A 26679-nucleotide genomic window follows, 5' to 3' on the forward strand; every position below is an offset into this window, starting at 1 on the left:
ACTTGTTTAGAATGTACACATTGATGTACAGAACCATTCCTAGTATATGAATTCTGCAACCTACCCATTTTTTTAGTTTAATATCAGGTTGTTGAGATTTATCTGTATTGCGCTACATAGTTTTATAGCATTCACTTTCATTTCTGTATAGTATTCTAGTATTTGGTTGTGTCATGACTTATCAATTCCACTTGCATGAACATTCGGGTGGTGTGGGTTTAATTGCTTAAACCATTATTAATATAAGTAAAGTGGTGGTGGACAGCCTACAAGATTTCTGGTATACACCAACACAATTTTTTCCATGGAAAATGCCAAGTTATAGTGTCTGCACATTCCTTGTTACTGGATAATGCCTGTTTTCCTAAATGGTTGTACCAATGAACACTCTTGCCAGCAGTATATAAACATAAAAGGCCATTTTTCTAACTGAGACCTAAATGTTCTCTTTGCCATTGGGAATTCCAGATCCCAAGTAAGTCAAGCAACCATTTCTAGCTACGATCCATTAAAAAATGGTCTTTGAACAAATCCCAGCTATAAAACATTTCAGTTCTGTTGAACTTCTGTCTCAAACATCTTATCACTAATTTGGAAGCAAACAAGGCCATTATGAGAGCAGCAACAAATAATGACATATTGCTGGCTCCAGGAAGCAAAATGAAGGTACTTCCATTTAAACAAACAATAATGAAAACATCTTGGCTATTTGAATTAATCTGAATCAAACCAAGAACTATCTAGACACCCCTCTCACTTCTTGTTCTCATTGATTTCATGGCATTTTTATAACTGGACGTGCCAGACACAGAGCATGTGTACATTTTTGAGAATGAAGCGAAAGGTATCAAATTTACTCTTTATTCAAAAATGCATCAGTTGGAAATATAATGAAAAACCATTGGATTTTAGAGTTTTTAAGTTATATCCCAATAAGGCAAGTACTAAAAATAGAGCAGCTAAGTGAACTAAGTCAGTCACAAAATGACAAATACCATTTGATTCACCTGATGTGAGGAGTTAATGGCACAGAGACAGGAAGTGGATGGGCGGGGGGAGGAAGGGGTGGATGGAATGGAGAGTTGTCATTTAATTTTATGTTTTTGGTACCAGGGATGAAACTCAGAGGCACTCCACCACTGAGCCCCATCCCCAGCACTATTTTTGTATTTTATTTAGAGACAGGGTCTCACTGGGTTGCTTAGTACCTCACTTATGCTAAAGCTGGCTTTGAACTCGTGATCCTCCTGCCTCAGCCTCCAGAGCAGCTGGGATTACAGGCATGCACCACCATGCCTGGCTGCCAGAGTTGCTATTTAATGGGTAGAGTTTCAATTTTGCAAAACAAAAAGATTTCTGGAGAAGGAGGTGGGGATGGTAGCACATCCATGTGAATGTACTTAATCCGCCTGAACTGTATATTTAATAATGGATAGGATGGTAACATGTACCCGAAAGTATAAGTAGCTGTATTTTGTTTCAGCATTAAATCATGTTCAAGCAAAAAGCCCTTTCTTCATAAGGTCACATAGATTTTTGCAGCAGAGACCAAGCAGGGTACCACTTATTTTATTTTTATAAGCAATACTGAATTCCAGGGCACACATGCTGTAATAGCAGACTGTGGGTGAGAAGATAAAAAGTCGTGAAAGTCTAAAGTTACTGCTCACACTGCAACCTTGACACAACGACTCTGCAAAAACAAGGGCTTAAATTTAACAGAATATGCCACGATTCAGAAAATGCTACTACCATCTGCCCGAGGGGACTGAGTCACATTTGCCATTTCACTTCAACGCCCCAATTTTTTTACTTCTGTAGGTTTAAATTCTCGTCACACTGGAGCTTCCACCTCTGAGTCTGCCAGGGATCACATAAGGCATCTCTTACTGTTCGACATCATCTCTACCATGAAGGGCTTGTTTCTGAACAAGCCTCGGGTTCAGACGACACTTTTAAAAATGGGAAACAATCAAAACTCTCGATGAGTACTGGAAACGGAGAACCAGCCTCGCCTCTCCGGTGCCATCTTTAAACCCAGAACGACAAGCCCGCTCCCAGGTCCATGGACGGCACAGCTCCCTCCTTTCGGAGCTCACCTTGATTCACTTCCCTGTGACCCTGTGACAAAGGCAGCTCAGACTGCGGCGGAAGCGAGACAGAGTACTCCCGGCCCTGCCGCGGGACGGTGTCCCCCGACATGCAGACATCGGGGAGGTCAGCGCTGACTGCATTTGCCACGGGGGTCTCTGTGCAAGCCTGGGCGTGCTCTTCCTTTCTGCACCTGAGGTCATCAGTGGTCATGACGTGGGGACATCAGGCCACTCTGCAGGGACAGGGGCCTTCCGGATGGCATGCCTCCCACTCACCAGGCACGGGGTCCATCAGACCACGTGTGGCCCACGATGTCCCTGTCCAGAGGCTTACGGTTCTTTGACAGGCAAGGCGTCTACCACACACAGAGAGCTAGTCACAGTGGGCGATTCTCCATCAGCACACATAATTCAGCAAATATTTACTGAAGACCTACTAAACGTCAGGCACGAAGCCAGACACTAGGGACAAAAATATGACTCAGATAAGGTCTCCCAGGAGGGAAACAGACGGGGCTCTGTGCAGTAACCACGCTATCAGAGAGTCATCAGAACACTACTAGATGGTAAAAATAGCAGCTTTCCCCACTCCAAGAAAAAAGAAAAAAGAACCCACATAAGTAATCCAGTTATGGAGCAAGCATTCTGGCAACGAAAGAGCGTATCTGGAGTGAGCATAGCGTTATCTTCTGATACTTTCCTCTTCAGAACTCCAGTGACCGAGCATCCCAGATATGTCAACACTGCAATACCCACCAAGAGGCAAAGACCAGCTGTCCGTAACTCAAAGGAGCCCTCGTGAACATCTGGATACAGGCTGAGCGACTTACCAAGATGGTGCTGCGGCTCCCCTTCCACAGGGTTCTCATGAACCCCTTTTACAACTCCTGCCCTCCCTAAGAGCCTGCAACCCACAACTGGTGGGAACTGAAAACTTCTTGTTTGCCGAGGCTTCCACAGTGCCTAGCACAGAGCCTGGCAGACAGTAAGCAATTCAAAATACTTATGGCATTAGAGGTGTGAATTTGCTGGCTGTATTTCTAGCAAAATGAACAGCTTAAAACCTTACTGAGAGAAATGGTCAGCCAGGCACAGTGGTGCACACCTGTAATCCCAGCGGTTCTGGAGGCTGAGGCAGGAAGATCGAGAGTTCAAGCCCCGCCTTAGCAAAAGCAAAGTGCTAATAAGCAACTCAGTAAGACCCTCTCTCTAAATAAAATACAAAATAAGGCTGGGGATGTGGCTCAGTGGCCAAGTGCCCCTGAGTTCCATCCCTGGTACCAAAAAATAAAAGAAAGGGTCACTTATAAAGGGTCACCAATATTATCCATAATCAATGAATGAATCAGATCAGTTTATGGATACTATTATCAGTTGAATTGTGCCCTACCCCCAAATTCCTATGTGGAAATTCTAATTCTCAGTCCCTCAGAATGTAACTGTACAGTGGTCCCCTTTGTGTCTGCGGGGGGACTAGTTCTAGCCCTGCCCCCATAGATACGAAAATCTACATATGTGCACGTTTGCTGTAAAAGGACAGAATTTGCATTTGACCTATGTGCACCCTCCCATATGCTTTGGATTGTCTCTAGACTGCTCAGAATACCTAACACAATGTAAATGCTATGTAAATTGTTGTGCATATTGTTTGGAGAATAATGACAAGAAAATAAGAGGCCTGTATATATTGAGTGCAGATGCATTCTTTCCAAATATTTTTGATCCTTAGATGGTTGAATGCACGTACACAGACCCTGAGATCCAGAGGGCTGACTGTAGCTGGCGACAGACCTCTCCAGAGGTAGCTAGGACTGAGGGAGGTCATTTGGGTAGCCCCGAATCCGACAGGACTAGCGTCCTTATACGAAGGGGAGATCAGAACAGACACCCAGGAAAGAACATGTGAGGACACAAGGAGAAGATGGCCTTCAAGTCAAGGAGAAGAAACCACTTCTGCGGAACCTCCATCTCCAGAATCCTAGCAAAACAATTTTCTCCCATGGAAGCCCCTAAGTCTGTGGTACCTTGTTAGGGCAGCCCTAGAAAACTAACGCTGATCCCAAGGCCTCACTAAGGACTGAGCCGCAGCCCCGTAAAGGATCCTTGTGGAGGGACAAGGCTGAGAGCAGAAGGGAGCCGAGTGGTAGTGAGGAGCCTTCTGCCCCCTGGTTCCAGCCTGACTCCAGGTCCAGCCATTTTGACTTCTCTGGTTCTCTTTCTTCCTTTAAATATAAAAACTTGGATCACAGCGGCTCCAAGTTTCAGGTGACCTGGAACTGTATAATTTTATGCAGTGACCTCAGTGTGGCCTTGTAGTACATGACAGAGGTGGCACGTGTCAGGGGAACAGTCTGCCTTTCCTTAACGACAGTCACTGCGGGAGGCTCCCGAGCACCTCCTCCGCCTCTATGACCATCTCCTGCCATCCTCTGCCACCACATCGAGGACGGGTCCTCCCTAACACGACCCACTGCCCCCCAGTCCCGCTGGGCCACCCGGCACCGGGAGAGGCCACCTCCAAGGCTGCACATGGAAACCAGAACAAACAAGAACTAGTTGAGGAACGAATGGCTCCACCCTCTGTGTGATTTTAGCATCTTCCAAGAGACGAGCAGCTCCTTCTGAGCAAAGACCTTAACGAGCCCTGCAAGTAGAAATCACCGCAGCACAGCAATAGACACCTTAATGGATTTTTTTCTTCCAGCAATATCAGTGCTAATGATTACAAGTTCTTCAGCAGCAGCACAAGCAACCATAAGGAAACAACGGCACGCCCTTGGTGCAGGCTCCACAAGCTATGCACCGGACGTCTGTTTAGCATGGTGTGTCTGGGAACTGGCTCTTCCCAAGGGGGGAAGCAACTTGCTATAGTTTGGATATGAAATGTCCCCCAAGGGCCCAAGTGTTAGAGGCTTGTTCCCCGATGGCACTTTTGAGAGGTTGTAAAATCTTTAAGAGGTATAGCCTTAGAGGGAGGTTTCCTGGTCACTGGGGATGTATCCTAGAAAGGACCTGGGGACCCCAGCCCCATCGTCTTCTCTCTTCCATTCCCTGGCTATGAGGTGAGCAGTTTTGTTCTGCCACAGTTCTGCCATGACATGCTGCTTTACCAGAGACCCAGAAGCAGTGGAGCCAAACAATCATGGACTGGAACCTCCAAAACCGTGTGCCAAAATAAATTTTCTCTCTTTATAACTTGATAATCTCAGGTTATTTGTTATAGTGATGGAAAGCTAACTAAAATATGACCCAAAGCCCTGAAGTACTGTGGGCTTTTGTCATTGATTTTGGGTTATTTGTTTCTTCTCATTTGTTTTCCATAACCTAAAGTCCAACTGTACCCTTCTCTAAAACCCATGGATATCTTTTTTGCCCTTATCAAAAACCCTATTTCTTAGAAGTTGCCTCTAGTAGGTTTCCCTTACAGGCAATAAAAAGAGTACTAATAAATAAAACCATATTTCAAAAACAGAAATGCAGTAAGATTTAAAAAAAATAAGAACCTACATTTAAAAGCTTTTCTTCACTTCTTGTTTTGTTCCATTGTTATTATTATTATTTTATATTTGTCAACATTGCCCACTTAGAGTCCATAGAGCCTTCTCAAGGAAGGGCAGTTCAAAGACACTCTGAGCACTTAATAGATATTACAAAGAAAAAGATGCATATGCTTTCCGAAATGTGTCTGTCAGGTCCTGCCTGTCACCTAAGCCATGTCTGTGTGGACAGAAGGGTTCTTAGAACCCTTCTCCCAGGGAGAGTCACCTCCACCTGTGGGCACCTCCTCAGGTGCCCTCTCATGCTCATTCATCAAGCATTTGGGCACCTCTGTGCTTGGTGGTGCTTCTGCTTGGGGTCCCAGGGAGGGACCCTGCTGTTATGCTGTTGTGAGCTCCACCACAGAACCAGCCCTGCCACGTGATACTGTATCTCACATCCCCACAGAGGCTCAAGGGCCCGAGCAAGGGGATGCCACATGGTCCAAATGTGTCTGCAGACAGGTGCTGAGGCACCTGGTGGGTTCATCGACAAGGGGGTCCTTTGTGGAGAAGCCACGAGAAGAAACCACCCCCATGCAAATGGAGAGAGTAGGGCACACCAGTCAGGGAGGCTGGTCCTCAAGCACCAGGCTGACCAGAGTCTCATCCGCTCAAGGGTGAATCTGCAACCCAGGAAACAAGCCACAGCCTCTCCCCCAGCGCTGTGCTGAAGTGATGCATTATTTAAAAAAGAGGTTCTTAGGTAGTAAACGCACATGTTAAGAACTCATAAAATCATAAACACTGGGATACGAAGTGAAGAGACGATGACACTTGTCAGGAGGTATTAAGAAGACATGACAATAAAAGGAATCTGCTCACAGAGAGAATGATTCTAAATACAAAATGGTCAGATTCATACTTAGACGGGTTGCTATTAATAGAAATAATCTTAGAGAGGTTTCATTATGTAAATGGCTCATATGTCTGCCAGAAATGTACCCAGTAATAATTTGCATTTCTGCTGCAGCAGAAATTTCGAGGATGTCTCTCGCTGGATCATGAGGGACTCTGTCATGGGTGTGTCACGGCTTTTACAGTCCTGACAACCAGGGCACCGAGGCTCCTGGTGGAATGATGGGAATAGCTAATCAGGCACTTGTGTGTGCCGGGCACTGTGGTGTCACTGTCCGTGCACCAGGGCTCGGAAGCGTGACACTGAGACAACAGAGGCTTAGATCTACATGCTCAGGTCTCACCAACCACAGGTGACGTGAGCTGGACTTGAACTCATGTCTCTCTGACTCCAGGCCCATGCTCCTTCCCACTACAGCAGAAACATGGGGGCCAAACCCTGTGGTGTCCTACGTACAATGCTTCAGAAGGCGGATCTCACAAATAGAAATGGTCTAGAAAAATGGACACTTCCGGTCACCCCGTTTATAAACCTCCCTAGCTGCTTGCATTCAATAACTCTCACATTTGCCCCCAAGTTCCCTGGACATGAGTGCCACAGTCTGGTCAGCACTTGATACGGCTCAAGGTACTAAAATCACACAGGCATCACAAGTTCAAATCCTATGACCTTCAAAAGTTAAACCATCCTGGTCCCAACTCCAACTGGAAGTCACAGTGAATGCTCCCCCTGGCTCTCAGTCAATTGGGGACCTACTTTGCCACCCGTCCTCCAGGTTCTTTGTATCATGACCCTCACTTCTAAAGGACTCCCCCTTCTTCAGTTCCTCATGATTAAAATCAGTGTTCTGGAATCTCCAGGTGATGGCAAGACTCTCCCCCTCGCCACAGAGCATCGCTAGAATGTCCTACCCATAATTATTTTGTCCCAGGTCCCTTTACTTTACTCCCCCGTGGGGAAGGCACTGAGTCAGCCTGGCCACCCTCAGGGTGACCTTGCACAGTCTGTTCACTGGTGGATCATCCCACTCAGAACCACCGGGGGGATCATGACGGCAACGTGTGAAGAGCCAGGTAAGACAGGAGGTGTGCACTGTAACTAGAACGTCCGCGGGGCTGGTTGGCAAAAGACGAATAGTGGCTCTTTGCTTTTGGGTGTTGTGAATTCAATGACCCAGAATCACTCATGCCCCTTGGAAGTCATGCACGCCAGCACAGTGGGACCGGAGAGTAAAGAACCTCGGTGGGGGTAAGGGGTTGCATACTGGAGCAGTCCCTGCCGCTGACAGGGCTCCAAAAGGCAGGAGGAGCTCTAAGAAGGCAAAGGCTGAAAAACAAGCCACCCGCCAGCAGCAGAGTTTCACAAACACCAACCTCTGCAGAAACCAGAAAACGAGAAATTGCTAGACAACGGGAAGTTTAAAGGAAAAGCCCATTTTTTAAATTTACCATTTAAATGTGTAAACACAATTTGGTACTTGCTTTTAGAATATGTTATTGATAGGCATGTTGTTATTAAAAATATTAAAAATTAATATGATTTATATATAATTTAATATAACAATTATTAAAAATAAATATTAAAAAATATTTCAAAAGGGACAGGCTCGCTTGTTTACTTCCTAAGGTTCTCCTGGTGGGTACGTTTACAGATTGAAGGCACTGCCATGAAATTTTTCCAAACAAAGAGGGTTAGAGACAAAGTGATTCATTAGTTAATTAATTAATTAGACAAACAATCCAGCCATTGACAGGCCTGGAGAAATCACTCCCAACGCTTTTTGTTGTTGTTTTGCTTTTCTTTTCCAGATGGGGAAGGAAAAGCCCTTGAAAGGAACGGATCCTGCTACCCGCTCGACTCCTCAACTGACTCTTTTCCACCACGCACCCACAAACTCTGGTCTCCCCAGTTTGCTTCTAGTTCTAGCCCAAGTTCAAGCCTCCAGCAAGGCCTGCCATCTGCAGCCCAGGGCTCCCACACTGTCTGCCAATAGACCCGCTGCCACTCTTCCCGGAGGCACCTGCCTCGCCAGAGCGCCTGGTGTGGAGGTGGACCAGGCGAGACCCCCGAGCTGTCTGAGGGGTTGGAGCAAAATACGTCCTGAGTAGCTGCAAGTGACGACAGACCCAATGCTCAGAGCTAATTAGCAGGAAGTAAAGCCAAGACGGTGGCAGCTGCAGCGAGGGTGTGACACTCATGTCACTTGGTGAGGCAGCCCAGGAGCAGGCTCCCCGGAGGGCGGGACACTGATGCCTGCACCTGATTTGCTTTGCAGACTAACACTTTTCTGTTAGAAATGTGACTTTACACTCGGGGGAGACTTTATGAGCTGCTGACCTGCTGCTAATTACAGCAAGGCCGCTCTGCAGCCAACAGAGCCCCCATCCCTCGTCCCCCGCTGTTACCTGGCTGCAGCAGAAGGGGAAGCACCGAGCTCGGCAGGACACACCCAGGAGCTGCAGGGCAGCAATTTGCTCCTGCCTGAAATGCCCTGTTGTCTTCTTCACACAGTTACGATTCCTTCTCATTACCAGTTTAAACCACTTTCTCCCTTAATCCCATCCAAACCTGGCATGGAACAGATTTAGCACTCACCTGGCGCTCATGTGAATTCCTCTAACACGGAAAAGTTAATCCTCGTGTGTAACCTTGGACAGATCGCATCCTTCCGGGTCTCAGTTTCCTCACTTGTACCAGGGGGTTAAGGATAAGCCCTGTCTCACGGAGTTGGGCATGAGAACTAAATTGTGTGTGTGTGTGTATGTGTGACATTCATAGCATAGGAAGGGCTCAGCATGGGACTTGGGTACACAGCAAGCACTCAGGAAATGCCTACTGCTTTCACTGCCATTGGTATTAACATTATTTTCTTGTCACTGGTGTTTACATTTGCACTAGTCTCCACCACTGGATTATTGAGCTCTTGAGACTCGGGGCTCTCCTGACGCACTGCCCAGAGACTAAGGGTTTGACGGAGGTTCAATGGCGCTGACTAAACAACTAAGTAGCAACTTGGCAAGGGCTCAGGTGATTCCCGCGGAAACTCTGCTGCTGACTGCTGATCACAAAAGCTCCCAAAAAAAAGCTAGACACAACTAGATCTGATTCTTCAGACAGAACTGCGACAAGATAAACAAATACATCTGAAGCTGCAGAGAAATCACTTCAACAGGGCTTGGGAAGAAGGAATATCTACTGTGCCGTAGGCCTCCAGAAACATCTTGAAGAGATGGGTGAGCAGGGTGAAGGAAGGGTGAGCAGGTAGGGTGGCAGGGCAGGAAAGCCAACAAAGCACAGAGCCCAGCAAGAGCCAAGCTCACCGTGCTGGGGAAAGACGAGGAGCGCGGTCCATGCAAAGGAAATAGGGCTCCTTGCCTGATGTTTTCAGTGGGTGGTGGGTCATCTCAGGGCTCTGTGCAACCCCTCCCGTAAGTCACTTGCCTGCCACCTGAATGTACCCTGGGGGCATCTCCACCTTGTGCTCCTGACCACCATCTGCTTTCCTGCCTGCGCATGCTCTGTATCCCTCTTCCTGTTTTCCTGTCCCATGTTAGTCTGGTGTCCCTTGCTCCTCAGACACACAGAACGTCGTCACTTGCAGAGAACCTCCGAGGATTATCTAGGGTCTGCCTTCCTCTTACAAGGAAGGAAACTGAGATTCCTGAGATCAGTAACCTTCCCAAGGTCACAAAATCAGTGGCCCAGCAGGAACTGAAACCTAGACCTCCTTCTTCCCAAAGCAATCAGGCCTCCAATTCTGCACCACCCTGCCTGCCCGCCTCCCTCCCTTCCCAGCTCTTCATGTGGCTGCTAAGTCAGTAAGTCAGTAAGCACAGGACCACCCGGTGGGACAGAACACACAGCCACTCTGTGCTCTGCAGTCACCTGCTCCACATCATGCATGGGGACCTGCTGCCCACATAAGCTCATGCTTCTGTCTGTGACATCGTGCACACCTCCTTAGATTACTGACCAACATGAAATTTAAATGCCTCATCAATGGTATCATGGATTAATTCAGAACCTTGTTTTATAGACAAATAACTTGATTCCTTTTTGAAATGGGTTATATTTTCCTGGGGTCTTTTCTTCCCAGGTTGTAACAGTGCTGTTTGTGTAGGAAACACCATGGCTTTAACACCAGGTGCGTTTTTAAAAAATAACCTCAACTAAATGAGCTTTTACACCAAACAACAGACAAGGAACAATCTCTAAACAAGAAAGAAACCCATTTGACACACTAGAAATCAAGAGCTGTTCTCAAACCAGTTACTGGTGATAAGTGGGTTCTTAGCAGGGAAATTACCTGAAAATAACCTTGTTGAGCTAGAAAAAAAGTCTCACAAAATAGCCATTAAGCTAATTTTTCTTGAGGTGGCATGAGACAAGACAAGCTAATGTAGTTCATTCATTTTTACGCAACTCCTAAGTGAGTCCAATATACTCCAGGCAAATGGCAAGTCAGGTGGCGGGTGGTGGGGGTTCCCAGGAACATGTGAATCATTACTGTGAGTCATCAGTTTGGAAGATTTAGGACACAGTCACTATCAGTTACACATGATATTATTATTTGCTAAACGTCCAAGATATACATTTCCTTGTAAGCAACTTGCAGAGGTAGACTCCACCCAACCCTTTCCCATTCTGTAAGCTGGCAGATTTGTTGAAGTTTCACGTACTAGTATGAGAGAAATTATGTATTTAGTGAACATGGGCACAGGCACAGCTTAGACATATACATCGCTAGTAGTGGGTTCAGCCGATGGGGGTCTCGAGCTTAAGCTGGGTAGGGGAATGATTTGGGGGAAGTTAAAAAAAAAAAAAAGAATTCACAAAATTAGCAATATAAAATTAGGCCCAGGGCCTGAAGCTCTTCAGGCATCACTAGCTTCAAGATGAAACTGCCTGGTCCATAATGTGTGCATAGTTCTGCTTTGATGCCTGTAAATGGCCAGGACCTGGACATATCATCACTGTTTTCTTCACCGACGACATATTGAAAGCACATCAGTGCACACGTTAGCCGAGCTCAAACAGCTAAATAGAAATGTTTACATGTTATGTTTCAGATGAGCTGTGACAGGAATTCCAGTACGTGGCTTTATTACCTTGCCAGCAAAACCTGTGGGCCACTGTCATCTACTCCACAGCCATGTGCAGTTTGTGGAAACCCACCTGCAGGTTCCTGAGTGAGGACCCCAGGTTAGCACCAAGTGCAACTGAAGTCACAGGATGCAACGAAATGCAGAAGCGGTGGGGAGGAGCACCGCGCCCTGAAACCTGTCAAGGTGGAGAAGCAGGCCCTTCCCAATAGGGTGTCCTGTGTCTGCACCCCACACAGCGAAACCAGTGCGGGGAGAATGCCCCAGAACACCTTGATTGTGACTCCGGAAAGGAGAAGAAAGGAAAAACTCTGTGCACCTCAAGTTCAAATCAATCCATACTATTCTTTTACCAAAAGAAAATGACATGTGTTCAAGAGGATTCGAGAGGCTTCTGGGATCTGAGGCCAGTCTCCACCTTAGTACGCACAAAGCCACGACTGTCCCATTAGCTCTCGGGAAGCAGCTTAGACTCTCTGGGCTTGCTTTCTTGGGGCTTCTGGAGCTTCAGGGTGCCCATGAAAGGCAGAACCAACCACAGCAACTGCTATCATAGAAATCTGAAAATAACACATTCACTCTGACACGCCAACTCACTACTTTTAATTGTGACTCATTAAAGATGTAAATAGAAGAGGAATTATGTTCACCTCTACTACAGTTCTTTTACTGTGGTAAAATTACAATGCTTCAGCTTCTGTGCAGAAAGGAAGATTCGCCTTTGAGTAATATCCCAGCGCAGGGCTACGATTCTCCAATTTTCCAACAATAGACATCGCATCTCACCTGCCTGTCGTTGGACAGAAGCAGGGAGACAGAAGGATCAATTTTAAAATGAACAGGAAGAAGAGTAAATTTACATCATTCCAAAGATGGTATCTACAAAATTCCAAAGTCTTCCTGGCAGGTGGTACACAAATGTGAGCCTGCCAGAGGAAATTCTGCAAGGAATTCAGACCACACGGGAACTAAAACCTAAACAAGGGGCCATCACTCCCAGAGGGGAACGTGAAGGGTGGCAGAAGGTGTTTGATCTTTACCTATATTCTAACAGAGTACAGTTTCTTAGAATGAGAATTAATACAATAAAGTATTGATGACAAATGATTACACATTTGAAATGCTGTATTAAACATTAAGAACCCAACACGAAAGGACAAATATTATATGATTCCAAGTGATATCTAAAATAGGCAAATTCAGAGAGAAAACAGAGGTCACTAGGGCTGGGAGGGAGGAGTGGGGAGTTAATATTCAATGGGTACTGAGCTTCTCTTTGGGATGATGAGAAAGTTCTAGAAGTAGACAGTAGATGCACAACCCTGGGAATGTACATAATGCCACTGAATTGCACATGTATCTATCATAAGATGTATACACACACATGCGTACAGTTGGCCCTCCTGATCCATAGGTTCTGCATCTACACAGTCAACCAACAGCACACAGAACATGTGCTAAAAAAATGTGCACCTGCACAGAGTTTTTTCTTTATCATCATTCCATAAACAATATGGGATACCAGTTATTTATGTAGGGTCGGCATTGTAGCAGGCTTCAGTACCGAGCTAGAGGTGACTTAAAGCATTTGAGATGCCGTGCATAGTTCCACACAGACAGCACATCATTTTATGTAAGGGACTTGAGCATGAAGGAATTATGGTTTCCTTGGAGGGGTCCTGGAACCAATCTCCCACAGATACCAAGGGACAACTATATATTTACCCCTTGGAAATATGAATATATACATGTGTATTTTAAAGATCTACATTAAGAACATTTTCCAAGTGGGGTGTTTGATTGACAGCTGGGTCCGTGAGACTGAGTGCTGTTGGCTCAATGACCCTCCCAAAAGGATAAAAGCAGTACCAGGCAAGGTCAGGGATAACCCTAATGTCATTCACCAGGGAAGCAGAGGTCCCCATGACCATTGCTGCAGGTGAGCTAAGCCTCTGAAAACTGGCACCAGCAAGGGGGCCAAATATTTACCACTCCTGACTTATATGCATTAAGTGGATTTGATATTTTAGAGAATTTTACAGTAGACCAATGTCACAGGGCACTTCAAAATTTGTCAAGTTAACAAATACCGATTTGGGAAGAATTTACATAACGCATCCAGTGAATTCACTGGCCATGACCCTTGGTAGCTGGAATTGAACTTCCCCTTTCATGAAATGTCATTCCAAATTCCAGGCAGCCCTTGGAAGCAAACACTGCTCCGCCTGTTGCTAGGTGTCTTGCAGTATTATAATAAACTTGGGCTCGATCAGAAGCAAGGTGCTTGCCTTAAATATCTAGGGTTCCTGCTATGGACTCACTCTCAAATTCTATTTACTGTGAAGGGCAAGTTCGCTTTGGAGGCCTCTCAAATTCTATTTACTGTGAAGGGCAAGTTCGCTTTGGAGGCCGCCTACCTCAGGATGCTGGGCTCCTATGAGTGGCTAATTTGATGGGTTTCTACAAAGGGCCACCTGCCAGCAGAGTCATTTAGAAGAATGCCGGTCCTGAGGACAGCTGCAAATGACTTCTTTCCCATCAGCCTCTGTAAAGTAGATTAGGTCCTTGTGGGGCTTTCGTTTCCTTGAAAGCAACAGGGTGCTTGCTAAGCAAAGTGGACTTGAGTCAGTGGAAGAAGTAGCCCGTGGAGACTGGGAAACAGCAGTGCTTCAGTAGAAGTATGGGGATGGCAGAATACAGACTGGGGGGCAGATTTTTTTTTTCAGTGTTGGGGATGGGACCAACAGCCTCGTGCATGCTAGACAAGCACTCTTCCACCAAGCCATGCCTCCAGCCCAGAGGTTGGGGATGGAATCCTTGTTTTACCCACTTTGAGCTGGGTCATATTCATCAATTCCAGTAAAAGCTCAGGAAACTGAGGCAAGAACATTGCAAGTTCAAAGACAGTCTCAGCAACTTAGCAAGGCCCTAAGCAACTTAAAGAGACCCTGTCTCAAAATAAAAAATAAAAAGGGCTGAGGATGTGGCTCAGTGGTTAAGTACCTCTGGTTCAATTCCTGGTACAAAGACAGATAGATAGATAGATAGATAGATAGATAGATAGATAGATAGATAGATAGATAGATAGATAGATAGATAGATAGATATAAATGATAGAGAAACCTGCATCTGTTCTGAACAAGTACACCATATTTTCTTGTCACTATTTCCTTAAAAAAATACAGTATACCAACTATTTGCATTGTGTTAGATATTATAAGTAATCTAGAGACAATGAAGGTATACACAAGGATGAGCGGATTAAATGCAAACAGGATGCACCTGCAGATTATGGGGTCCAGGGGGAACTCATGTTCAGGAACCAAGTCACCCAGGATACCAAGGGAGAACTGCAGTACTGAATTGACCTATCTTTCCTCCAAATTTCTCATTATTTCACCTCTGCATTTTGCACAGACCCCAAATTGGGCCGCAGCTTTCCTCAAACACGTCCTACCCTCTCCCTTCTCTGCATGTCACAGCCTGTATCCTCTTAGTTAGAAGGCCTTGCTCCTCTCTCCGGGTGGACCCCTGATCATTCTTCAGAGTCCAGCAGTGCTCCCTCGCCAGACCACAGAGCCCCCTCCTTTGTGTTTCCGCGGCAGGTTGGCCTTCCTAACTGACACCGACACGTCTCACCTTCCCTGACTGAGTAGAAATTCCTCAGCCAAGTTTGAAGAAAGGGCCTGGAATAAAACGCATGCTGGAAAATGGACTGATGATAACGACTCTCCTTGCTGGAAAGTCTTAGTGAACTAACTCAGGTAGTTTCTAAAACCCTGGCAGGTGCTATCTCACTTTTTCCTGTTTCCAGGGTAGATAAACTAAGACCCACAGAGGTCAAACAATTTGGTCAGCATTACACAGCTATTTGGTGGTGGTAGATTTGTATTCAAACTCAGCAAGCGTGCCTCAAGAACTTATGCTCTTCAACGTGACATTATATTGTTGCCCAACAGCCTGACGGCAATCTTTCATGTGCTACTTTTAAAAAAAGTCTGCAATGGTTGTAATTAGGGCTATTTTAAAACTTTGGGGACTAAACACATAGCACGGTAACTATAGTTAATAACAATGTATTATACACTTGACTTACTACCAGATGGATCTTAATTGTTCTCACCACCAACAACACAAAAAGCTAACTGTGAGGTGACGAATGTGTTAACTTGATGGCAGTAAACATTTCACAACACAGACATGCATGTGTGTCACATTGTACACTTTAAATATACACAATTTTATTTGTCAATTATACCTCAATAAGGCTGGAAAATTAAACTCTGGGATCCACTCAGGTACCTCGTTCTGAATACAGGTGATTTACAATTGGAAAAATCGCCTGCTTGTCTTCCCAACAGAAGCTCCTGTTGCTCGTGGATCCTTTTATTTTATTGTTGTTATTATTATTTGGGAGCTGGGATGGAACCCAGGGCCTTGCACAGGCTGGACATGTGCCACATCCCCGCTCACAGACACTTCTGCCTGTTCTGACAACACTATCCCCAGACAGGCTCCAGTCACAGCGTCACCACGCTGACTGTGCAGACAGTCTGCAGAGGGCACTTCAAGATAAGCACCCACTGTGCTGGGGAACACTGAGGCCCGGATGAAAACTGCAGTATCTATTTCCTTCCCGAGGTTTTGTCACTAGGCATTTAAGATGCTTGCAAGTATCATCTGTCACAGGGCGACAGTTAAGAGACTCCTGGCAATGATCAGCAGGGGTACCTGGACCAGCCTGCAGCCCATGCACCAGGCACCAGAGAACTGCAGGTAAACCCGAGTCTGCGCCCTTTCACCTCCACCACGGTGAGTCTCCTGACTCATCTAGCGGCTGGAGGGGCGGGCGTCTGATGGAACCCAAGGCTCCGGACAGGAAAGCAGGAAATCCTGTTATGGCTCTTCACTGTGCAAAACGGGCAAGGGTCAACGTATAGGAAACACTGTAGCGTGATGTGCTAATTTTTCTAAGTCACCATCAATAAATGTTGTTGACTAATTTCTTAATTATCCAATGACTGTTCAACTTTTGTCATGATCTTATATGCAAAAAACCTCAGGGTTGGGTAGGGTGTCATGCAAAAAAAAAAAAAAGTGGCAAATCTCAAACTAAAATTCTCTATTTCAAGATATTGATGCAAATTGAAGCATTAATAGGAAAAAGCATATTATATATGTATTCATATATAATATACATGTTTACACTACGTACTATAAAATAATATACAGCATTAAACAACCTTCCTCTAATATAAAAATATTATCCTTGCCTTGTTTGCAAGTGTGAGGATGATTTTTTAAAGGCATTTTTGACATGTGATATTAGAAAACTTGCTACTCTTCCTTCTGAAAAGGAACTTTTGAAGAACCAAAATTAATTTTGGAGAAGACTTTTCATTTATTTAAGCCAAGTTTTTTTTTTTTTTTTTCTTTTTTGGTATTTTAGCCAAATAGAATTCTTAGAAATGAAAAAAATAGTAACAAGCATATTCCTAGAGCAGAATAGCCTTTCAGAATTGAAAATGTTACATCAATCCTTTAATGTTATCCAGTCTTGACTTTTTAAATTTCCTTAGGGAAAAAAAAAAAAAAAACACATATTCACATAAAGTTGCCAGCACTGCATGTGCCATTAATTTGGATTTCTGATTTGACCTATGTGATTCTGCATGACACAAAACAGCTAAAAAAGCAATTTCTAGTGACTTCACAAATAGGGCTTCAGAGAAGCAGAAGGACCTCTGTTGATGTTAAAATTTTCTACTGCCCAAGATTTACCTGGACAGTTTAGTTTAAATGAGATGATGCTGCATGCAACGACTTTCATAAAAAATGTTTCTCTGAAACAGTAGTTAGTGCTGAAGTTTTCTGGAAAAACAAATTTACCTAATACCTAACCTTGAAAGGTATTAAGAAATGTGTAGGTTTCTTGTTACTTTCTATAAATATTTATTAAGCCAGAGTAGCAGGAATGGACTTGATCTTGAAATACAAGGTCTACAATCAACCCAATCTCTGTCCTGGTAAACAATCCACAGAGATAGCTACGTAAACAAAGCACGGCACTACCATGCTGGTAACACTGAAAGGGGGAGACTTCAGTGAGTCTCCACGGAGGAGCAGGATTCCTGGGGTATGGAAATAAAATTACTCACAGAAGGATCCACATGGAGAAATTCATGGTACTGAAATGACACAGGAGGTTTATAAAGGACAGAAATGCTTTATGGAGGCAGGGGGAGGGAAAGGAGTCCAGAGGAGGTGAGATTCAAAGGGGACACTCATGGTGGGTTCCTAGGGATCTTCAAGCCATCTCACGAAGCGCAGGTGTTCCCTTACACAGACGGGAAAGCTAACAGCATCCTGCTAACATTTCCCTTCACTCCACCATGTGCTTTCATCACTACGGAAAATACACAGAAGTATCTTTCTTAAAATCACAAGCCACCTTAAGACTAAAAATATCTTCTGTTTTTTTGTATTTACGTCCAGCCTTTGGTAGACGAACAGTTTCTCATGACTCTGTAAACAACGTATATACACCATTTCAAAGTACAAATTTCACATTTAACAATCTATTACAAACACTTTTCCTTGCTTCCACGTGCTACCCAGGGATTTTCATTTTCAAAGTATTCATTTATTCATTTATTATTCATTTATTTATTTATTTATTTTAATCCTGGGGATTTAACCCCCGGGGGCAATTTAACCACTGAAGCCACCAAGGTTTTTCGGTGTGAGAGTGACTGAATCAGACCCTTTCTTTCAGAAGATAATTCTCAAAATAGAATAAGTGGACTGCTGGGAGAGGAGACCGAGGTCAAGAACATCCTTTTAGAAGCTGTGGCTGTGGTCCAGGCTGGTGAGGCTGAGGCCCTGACCAGCACGTGAACAAGAGCGTGGAAGAGCAGTCGCCTAAAGTGCTCAAGGGATGAAGCATGGGAAGAGGAGTGTCCAGTATCAAGAAACCATGGAGGCTGGGAACCCTCACTCTGCAATCAAGGAGCCCAGGAAAGGAAACAAGATACTTTCAAGTTTAGGTCTGGATTTCCATTCCCCATCAGAGCCATCCGGGAGGAAGTTGGAAGTAACTGGGTTTGGACTCTGTGGAGGGAGGTTAGTTGGGAGGACAGGAACCATGGAGAGTCCGACCATGACCTCTCACGGTCAGAGGCCTGCAGGGGGAGCATGTGCGGTAACAGCTCGGGGACACCACCTTGCCTTTGAGCTTCCCTTGTGCAGCTGTGGCAGTTTAATTCTCCTTTCTTTTGATGCACAGCAAAGACCTCCCTTCAAAGCACTCAGATGGTCACCGAGGAAGGGGACCTACCAAGTAAATCACCCTCTGTTTCCACGATGCCTGCTGTAAGAAATCCAGTGCATTTCCTGAACGGGCGTGGTTTTACTCACAGCTAGACCAAACGGCACTGCTTCTCTGAAGGACTCCTGCAATTATTAGCCTGTGATAGCATCAGCTAGAAGAGCGAGTTCTAACACACTGAACAGAAGGCATTTGCGGTGCTGCTGTACAGAACATTGGCTTAGGTACAGGGAGAACCAAACTAAGCCGCAGCACGCAGGAGCTTTCTAGAGATGGTCTGCTGTGCAGCGAATGGTCGGGCTCCCTTCACCCTCGCATCAGCTCTCTCAAAGCAGTGTCTGGACTTGGGTGGCAATTTGGAAATCCTGCAGATCTCAAGGTTACCTCCTAGTAAACAATGCATAGTTTCTAACTATACTAATGTTCTTATAGGACCAATTTTTCTCTTTTCCCACTCACAAGAAAACATGGCTTCTTACAAAGAAATATTCCTAGCATGGTTAGAGACCCCCAAATCAGAAATGCTGATTTGGCTAAAATCTTGCACATTAAATATCTTTAATTTTGTCCTTGGTTATTCCTGCAACTGAGGTTTTAACAAAGTCTCAAAGGCACTTCTGCAAACAACTGTACCTTTGTCTTCTGTAGTTGACAATCAGTGTGCTTCTCTCCTGCATCACAAAAACAGGCCCTATCCTCACACTGGAAAAAGAAGCTACACAGAAGAACATCTCGTGAGGGCTCTGGGAAGCTGATATTAGAAGGCATTGTTTTGGGAACACACGTTCTTTTTTTCCCTTCACTTAACTAAAGAATATGAGAAGAATTCACCAGTTGTACTTTTCCTCTTCCCAAACTCCTCAAGTCAAAACTGAATGGGGACCTGGGAGCTGTAGCTCAGTGGCAGGACACTTTTGTAAAATGTGCTAGGCCCTGGGTTCCATCCCCACCACCAAAAGAAAAATCAAATTGCACAGCGACCTGGGACAAGAAACTTGTCTGACATTGTGCTTGAACGTGCCTTTTCACACAAACTAAATTCAGGATCAACACAATTTCTCCAAGTAAAACTGTGACTATGTAATACTCAAAGAAAAATAAATGTTGTAAAAAATTTTAATGCATTTGTCATTCGTGGTACTACGAAATGTGAATTTGGTCTCTATCACCATTTCCTGGCACACCACTCTTAAAACCCTGGGGATCTCCAAAGTGAGTCTTGAATGTTGGTTGACTGTTGGCTTCCTGCTTAGTGTTCCCTCCATAACTTCTAGATAGGGGATGGTCACTGGAGAGATAAAGGCAGCAGGATTAAAGGGTTGGGCTTTTCATTCCCTCCCCCAACCTCCTGGGAGGGGGAGGGGTTGAAGACTGAGCTGGTCAACAATGACAAAAGAGTCCACCATTTGTGTCTACCTACTGAAGCCTCCATAAATACCCATAAGAGCAATGTGGAGAACTTTTGGATAGCTGAACACAAGAAGGGTCCCATAGGGTGGCCCTCCTGGCAAAGGTGCAGAAGCTCCATGCTGTCCCCTTCCACCTCACCCTACACACCTCTTCATCTGATTGTTCATCTGTGTCCATAGTGACATACCAGCAAACATGTGCAGCATTCCCCTGAATCCAGTATGCCATTTTCCGAATTGATTCAAAGCCAGAGAGGAGGTTACAGGAACGCCAACGTACAGGTAGTCAGTCAGAATCAAAAGCAAACAAGCTTGGGCCTGCCACTGGCATCTAAGTGCTGGGGTGCCTGACATGACCCCCAGGTAGACAGTGTCAGAACTGGTGTCACAGCTGGTGTCCAGAGGAGAATGGTTTGCTCTGCCTGGTGTGTGTGTGTGTGTGTGTGCGCGTTTGTTGGTAGGGGAGACTCCCCAGAATGTGCTTCAGAAGGGTTCTATGTTGTGAGATAGTAAAAGCAACAGTTTGTTTTTTTCCTATGTCACTCAATATCGGTTATCTTAGAGGGTATCACGATGATGGCACTTGCTCCTCTGAAGGCTGGAGAGCCCGCTGCAAATCCTTGTTTCGTTTCCCACTTGAACTTATGGTCAGAAGCCCCTGGGATGCACCACCGGCAAGGGCCTCCAGGAGTTGCACCAGAAGCAGCCCATCCTGCAAATCTCTTCTGGGTCATCCAAGGCCAGACTTGCCCTCACAAAAGCAAAGGAGGAGGGCTGAGGGGCCTAGTCACCAGTGCAGTCTATTAACATCGAATGCAAATCCTGAATCTACCACGCCTCTGTGGGCGCTTTGATGTGCGTCCACTGCAGCTTGGTTTTATCCCTTTCAGCTACAGCGTTGCTCTCCTGACACCAAAACTAACAACCTGCGAGTCCTAACAGCTGAAAGAAATACCATTCAGAATAAGCTGCCAAGGGCGGCAGGTGTGGCTTTGGAGCCAAGCAAGAAGCTTCTCGTCTGCTGCAGGACTGTTCCCTTCCTCAGATCTTTCTGCCATCCTGTGGCTCCAGGCCAGCTCCCTTGAGCTGCTTTTCTGTCTGCACCAGACCTTGTCACGTGCTGCTGTGATGGCAAGGGATGGAGGCAGTGGTTGAGGAGAAAGAGACACAAATGCAAGGTTTCTCGAACAGCCTCTGCCCTAGTGGGGAATACGTTTCACATTTAGACAAAACCAGGTTTCTGAAAGTTCAAACACTATGCTGACCTCCCATCCCTAAAAGGTCAGGGAACCAAAGAGTCAATGCCACCCTCCTGGTTTACGCTACTTGGGTCAACAGGCAGTTATATCCTGTATGCATCTACCATGTGCTTAGCCCTGGACCCTTTGCTGTGGGTGAGGAGGCAAAGAAGAAGATGCAAAATGAGTCTCAGACAGTCACCTCAAACCTCAGCTTCCATGGGGTGAGTTTCTGGGTTCTCCATCCCCCAAAAGTGTGATTCACCAAACCTGGTGTAGCCGAGTCCGCAGTTTTCACAACCACATCCAGGTGCTTCAGCCACAGGAGGTGCTGACCCTAGACCACCCTTGAGAAACGCTGGTGTGACTGGGTTCCCGTCCTGAGGCAGTGTGCAACCCAGACAAGGAGATGGCAAACACCCACGAAGCCAACGAGTGGCAAAACTTTTTGTATGATTCGGCTTCTGAATGTTATAGATGTTCCCCAAGAGGAACCAGTCAGTGAAGTCCTGAGGACTCGGGGAAGACCTGGGAATGAGAGCAGGCTTTGTGGTAGCAGGATGTGGATACAGACAGTCTGAGCAATCAATCCTGCTAACCAAACTCTTACGCACCACGAGAAGGTGGCCATACCATGCAGTGTAAGTGGGGTTGAAGACCTGGCAAGAAGACCACCAGTAAACAGGTCCAACAGGGGCTTCCTGTGACGATGACAGGGAGGTGCTCTCGCCAGGAGAATCTTAAAACTGGCATTTCCAGAAAACAGCACGTTTGCATTTTCACCCTGCTGCATTCATGTGGTTTCTTGCACTTCATAATTTAACATTTGTAAGAGAGAAACACTGTTACGAAACCCAAATAATGCAGCACTCTGAGGCAGACAGCCAGCTGCCAACAAGAGTGACAGCTGAGCATCGCTGAAAGTGGTATTCACAGCTCTGCTTCAAGAAGGAGATGTTTGGTAAGAAAGAAAAATACTAAATTCTGTTCCATGTGAAAAATGTTTGGGGCTCCCCAGGGTGAAAGCACTGACAGATATCAGTGACCCATGAGAGCAAGCACAGAAGGAAGAAGTCAGGTCCTCTGGGGAAAAAGAAAAGACGTTAATTCAAAAGACACCTCTCTTGCATATTTGCATGTAGTATTCATGAAAGATGGTGTCACGTTTTCTTCAATGCTGCAAGGGAATCAATTATTAACCACAGACTCTGAAAAGTCCTGCTTCACCAAAAGAATGGCTCTCAAAATAGGTGCCAGTAGGGAGAAAGGACACCCCAGGGGTTGGCCCCTGGCCACCACACTGGCTGGTACAGTGTGCCCCTCTGCAAATGCTGACTTGCCACGGGCACTCAGGAAATTTGGTTGGGCAAGAATCAAAGGGTATAATTATTTAAGTGATTTCACTGCAGGGCACTGAATTATAAATTTGCAAGAGAATTTGGAGATCAATGAGACAGAAACTAGCACTTTTACAGGTGAGTCATTCCAAGGCCAAGACTGAGCTCTCCCAGGTCACCAGATTAGGTAGAGATGAACTGGACTTCCATTTGAGGACTCAGTTACCAAGAAACAAGGTGGATGAGGCTGATACAAGGTCCTTGGAAGTCCACATCATTTTGATGGATATTTAAGTGTAAATATAAATAAATCCATATTTTGGTAGATTTTTAAATCACTTACTTATAGTTTGGAGTATTTGAGCTTCAAACCCAGACCAATACTATCATTCAGGGGATCACATTTAGCTAAGAGTTCCTCAATAAACAGGCTCTGGTGTTCTACAGCACAGTAGCAAGTCTACAGATTGCAAGAATTTATTATATATTTTATAAAGAACTAGAAAAGAGGAGTTAGAAAATTCTCAACACAAAGAAATGATAAATGTTTAAGCAGATAGAAATGCTAATTACCTGATTTGATCATTACACACGTATACAGGTATTGGATTATCACACTGTAGACCATTAAAAAAACATTACTCAATAAGCACTTGTTGAACAAGACCAGGAAACTCCCAATGACGCCCACCTTGCCTATCCCAAAACTCAATTACAGGCTAACTTGTTTCCATCATAGGAGGGATGGAATCGATTTCCTCTTCTGTGATTGATCAGTCAATCCCTTATGCTTTTCAGTTACAAGCTGTAGTTCCTTTGTTGTTGTTTGGGTGGTTTTTGGTTTTTTTTTTTTTTTTTTTTTCTAATTTTTTATTTCTTTTTGCCTTTTTTTTTTTAAACCACAAGTGCATTTCTCCTCAGTTCAATATCATGCAAATTTCAGAAATAAGCACACCAAGTGAATTCAGTCTTACTCTCAGTCACTAGACCAACATCATCTTGAATGACTCGTTGCTGGGACCGTACAGAGACAGCTATGCACTTGAATAAGATGTCCTGGTAGACCAAAACTACATGGCCAGATGAAATTTAAGGCTAAGCAACTTCAAGCCCTTCTGACAACTTACCGAAAACCATCGGTGCTTCAGGCTTCCTGGTGCAGACTGAGGTCCCCTCTGACTGGCTCGTGGTGGTCTGCAGCAGCTCTACTTTGGAGGCGTGCAGATAGGTTCTTGTCTTATGCCCCAGTATGCTGCAGCCGAACAAAACAAAACATCAAGTCAGAACGAAAATGCCACTTCAAGCAGTTAGTGGAGAGCCAGGGGAAATCCCTGGCCTTTCTCAAATGTATATCTCCTGACCTCAAACAGCATGCTAATGACCAGAACGAAGCTTTCGCACATCTTATCTACATAGGGTGCCCTAAAATACTGGCGGGGTGGGGGTCAGGAAGGAAGAAGGAAAGAAAGCACAGAGCCAGGCTTGGGGAGATAGTGCATCTTCAAATGAGGATCCACACCAGCGAGAAAGCACTTGCAGACTGCAAGTTTACAAACTGAAGGAAGGAAATAAAGGATTCATTACGTTCAAATGATTCAAGACTCTGATGGGTAGGTTTCAAGAGCAGAGAGTGGAGAAAGTTTTGTTTGAAACGAAAATGCATCTGATTCTGCCCATCGAAGGCTGAGACTGAGTATTTTTAAAAGAAAAGGCTGCCAGAATTCAACCATAAAAGAGTGCCAGAGAGAGGAAATTTTCATTTGCACTACAAACAGGTCACTGGTGGGCTTCTCTTGTCTGCCTCTTGATAAACTTGGTGAAGACCTTCCCCAGGCAGGAAGCTGTTATTCCTTCATAGACTGAACGTGAAATGAAGGGTAAGATATGCATGCCTCCCGCCCCACTCATGCAGCTGAGAAAGCCTACACATCAGACCCGCATGCGACAGGGTCACTCTGAAAAGGTCCTTTCTGCTTTGGCAGCTTTCAAGGCTCACTGGTCACAGTCTGTGGTTCCAGTGTCTTCCGATGCCTGGTCAAATCCATCCTGTTTGTTTTTTGACAATGGCCATTTGAGAGGTTGAAACAGTCTTCCAAAGATGCCTGCAACCTTTTGAAGCCTTTTATAAGCTTTTCCCCATCTTACTTTAAATGCCCAGTGGAAGAGTGTCACCCAGCTCTCAGGATCCGGTGGCCACCTTATACTTGTAACCCTGAACTCTCTAAAATGCTCTGAAGGTCCTGGGGCGATTACCATGGATCACATCAAGTGACCCACTCTACGAGGGAGGATATGCTGGCCTGTCTCACCAGGCTGCTGTGTATATAACTGACTTTTCCAGAGTCTTCTGAAGTTCTTACTTTAGGGAATAGTCAACATTTCTTAAAAGGACTTTTGGGTAGTTGTGTACCTCTGGTTAAGCTGACATGAACACTTAAATCTTCAGAAAAGAATGGGTCTATCTCTTGGTTAATGTTTAAACAAGGGAATTAAGTTCAGTGTCACTTAATTTTCCATCAAGCTGGAAAAGCAACTGCCTGGAAATGGCAAAGCCTTTTTTAAATTTTCTCGATACTATCAATACTCACAGAAAGTGGGGTGGTGAGGATTTTATTAGTTTTCTGAGCAGTTTTCATAAAGTGTAGCTCAGCTCCCACTCAAATGTGTAACAGTAACACACTGATTCAGATCAACATAAGCCAGGAAGTTCAAAGTATGACAAACTGTCTTTAGCTTACGGCTTGGTAAAAACAGAAGTTGGAAAGAGGAGGAGGATTTTAGTAAAAAGCTCACGCCAAGTCATCGGCTGGTATCAATCTTTTTTCTTTTCTTTTGAACTAAAAATAGCTTGTTGCGTTTCTCTTATGTGTCACCAACTTTCTATCTTGGGAGGGGTCTTTGCCATCTAATTAAACCTCTACAAACGAACCGGCTGGCCCAGGGAGAGCTGGCTACCTCTTAAAGCCACAGAGCAAGGTAACAGGTACTTTGACTAAGCTCTGGGTTTGATCGCTCAGGTTCACTGACTTGATAGACACAAAAACCATCCAATGCGATATAATACAGCTTTAAATCAGAAGGTTCACCAGTAGCCAAATGCTTCTTTATGGTAGTCCCTTTTTCTGTTTTGTTTCTGCCCTAAAGAAAGAGATTCAATTTTGGATTATATTCCCATCATCTGTCTTGGAGCAAAATCTATCTAAGAGTGACAAAAGTGTTCCATTGTTACCTCCATGCCATTTGTTGACTGCTAAAACCAGGTGTCTGGAGAAGCAGGGTTTATACTGTCCAAGCAGAAGAAAAAGAAGGATTCTTCCAAGTGACAATAATTTAGATTTTTACTTGTCTCTCTAGATACAGAATTGGAAGTGATTCATTTTGTGACTTACAGCAGACCCTCAATTTCCCATAGTACAACAAGTAGGAGATGTCTTTTATCCAATGAAAACCACTGAAAATTCTGCACAGCTCCTTTTAGGCAAGAATTTCAACATGACAGCATGGGAGTATAGCCCAGGGGTAGAGCGAGTGTGAGTTTTAGCAACCCCCACCCCAAGAAAAAGATGCTTTCCTTCAGTGCTGGGAATTGAACCCAGGGCCTTGCACCTGCTAGGCAAGTGCTTCACTACTGACTGCACCCCAGCCCCACGAGAACAGAACTTCTGCAGGCACCTTTCCTGCAGCAAACTCCACCAGCGCTGCTGCTGACCAACCCAACTGGTTGAATGGAGGGCAGGCCCATCGCCTGCCCACTCCTACTTGCCAATCGATGACAGAG

General features: G+C 45.0%; 1 protein-coding gene across 6 annotated transcripts in view; it reads right to left on the bottom strand.

The window, feature by feature from the left end:
* The window catches only part of ATXN1 (ataxin 1), a 383728-nt gene that overhangs the window by 266372 nt on the left and 90677 nt on the right, over window positions 1-26679 (bottom strand). For all 6 annotated transcript variants that reach the window (XM_079147068.1, XM_079147067.1, XM_079147069.1 and 3 more), the window contains one exon: window positions 24029-24153. The gene's annotated coding sequence lies outside the window, so the exon portion shown is untranslated. The remainder of the gene's footprint in view (window positions 1-24028; window positions 24154-26679) is intronic.

The sequence above is a fragment of the Sciurus vulgaris genome (assembly GCF_902686455.1).
Source record: "Sciurus vulgaris genome assembly, chromosome: 7".
In the NCBI taxonomy this organism is placed as follows: domain Eukaryota; kingdom Metazoa; phylum Chordata; class Mammalia; order Rodentia; family Sciuridae; genus Sciurus; species Sciurus vulgaris.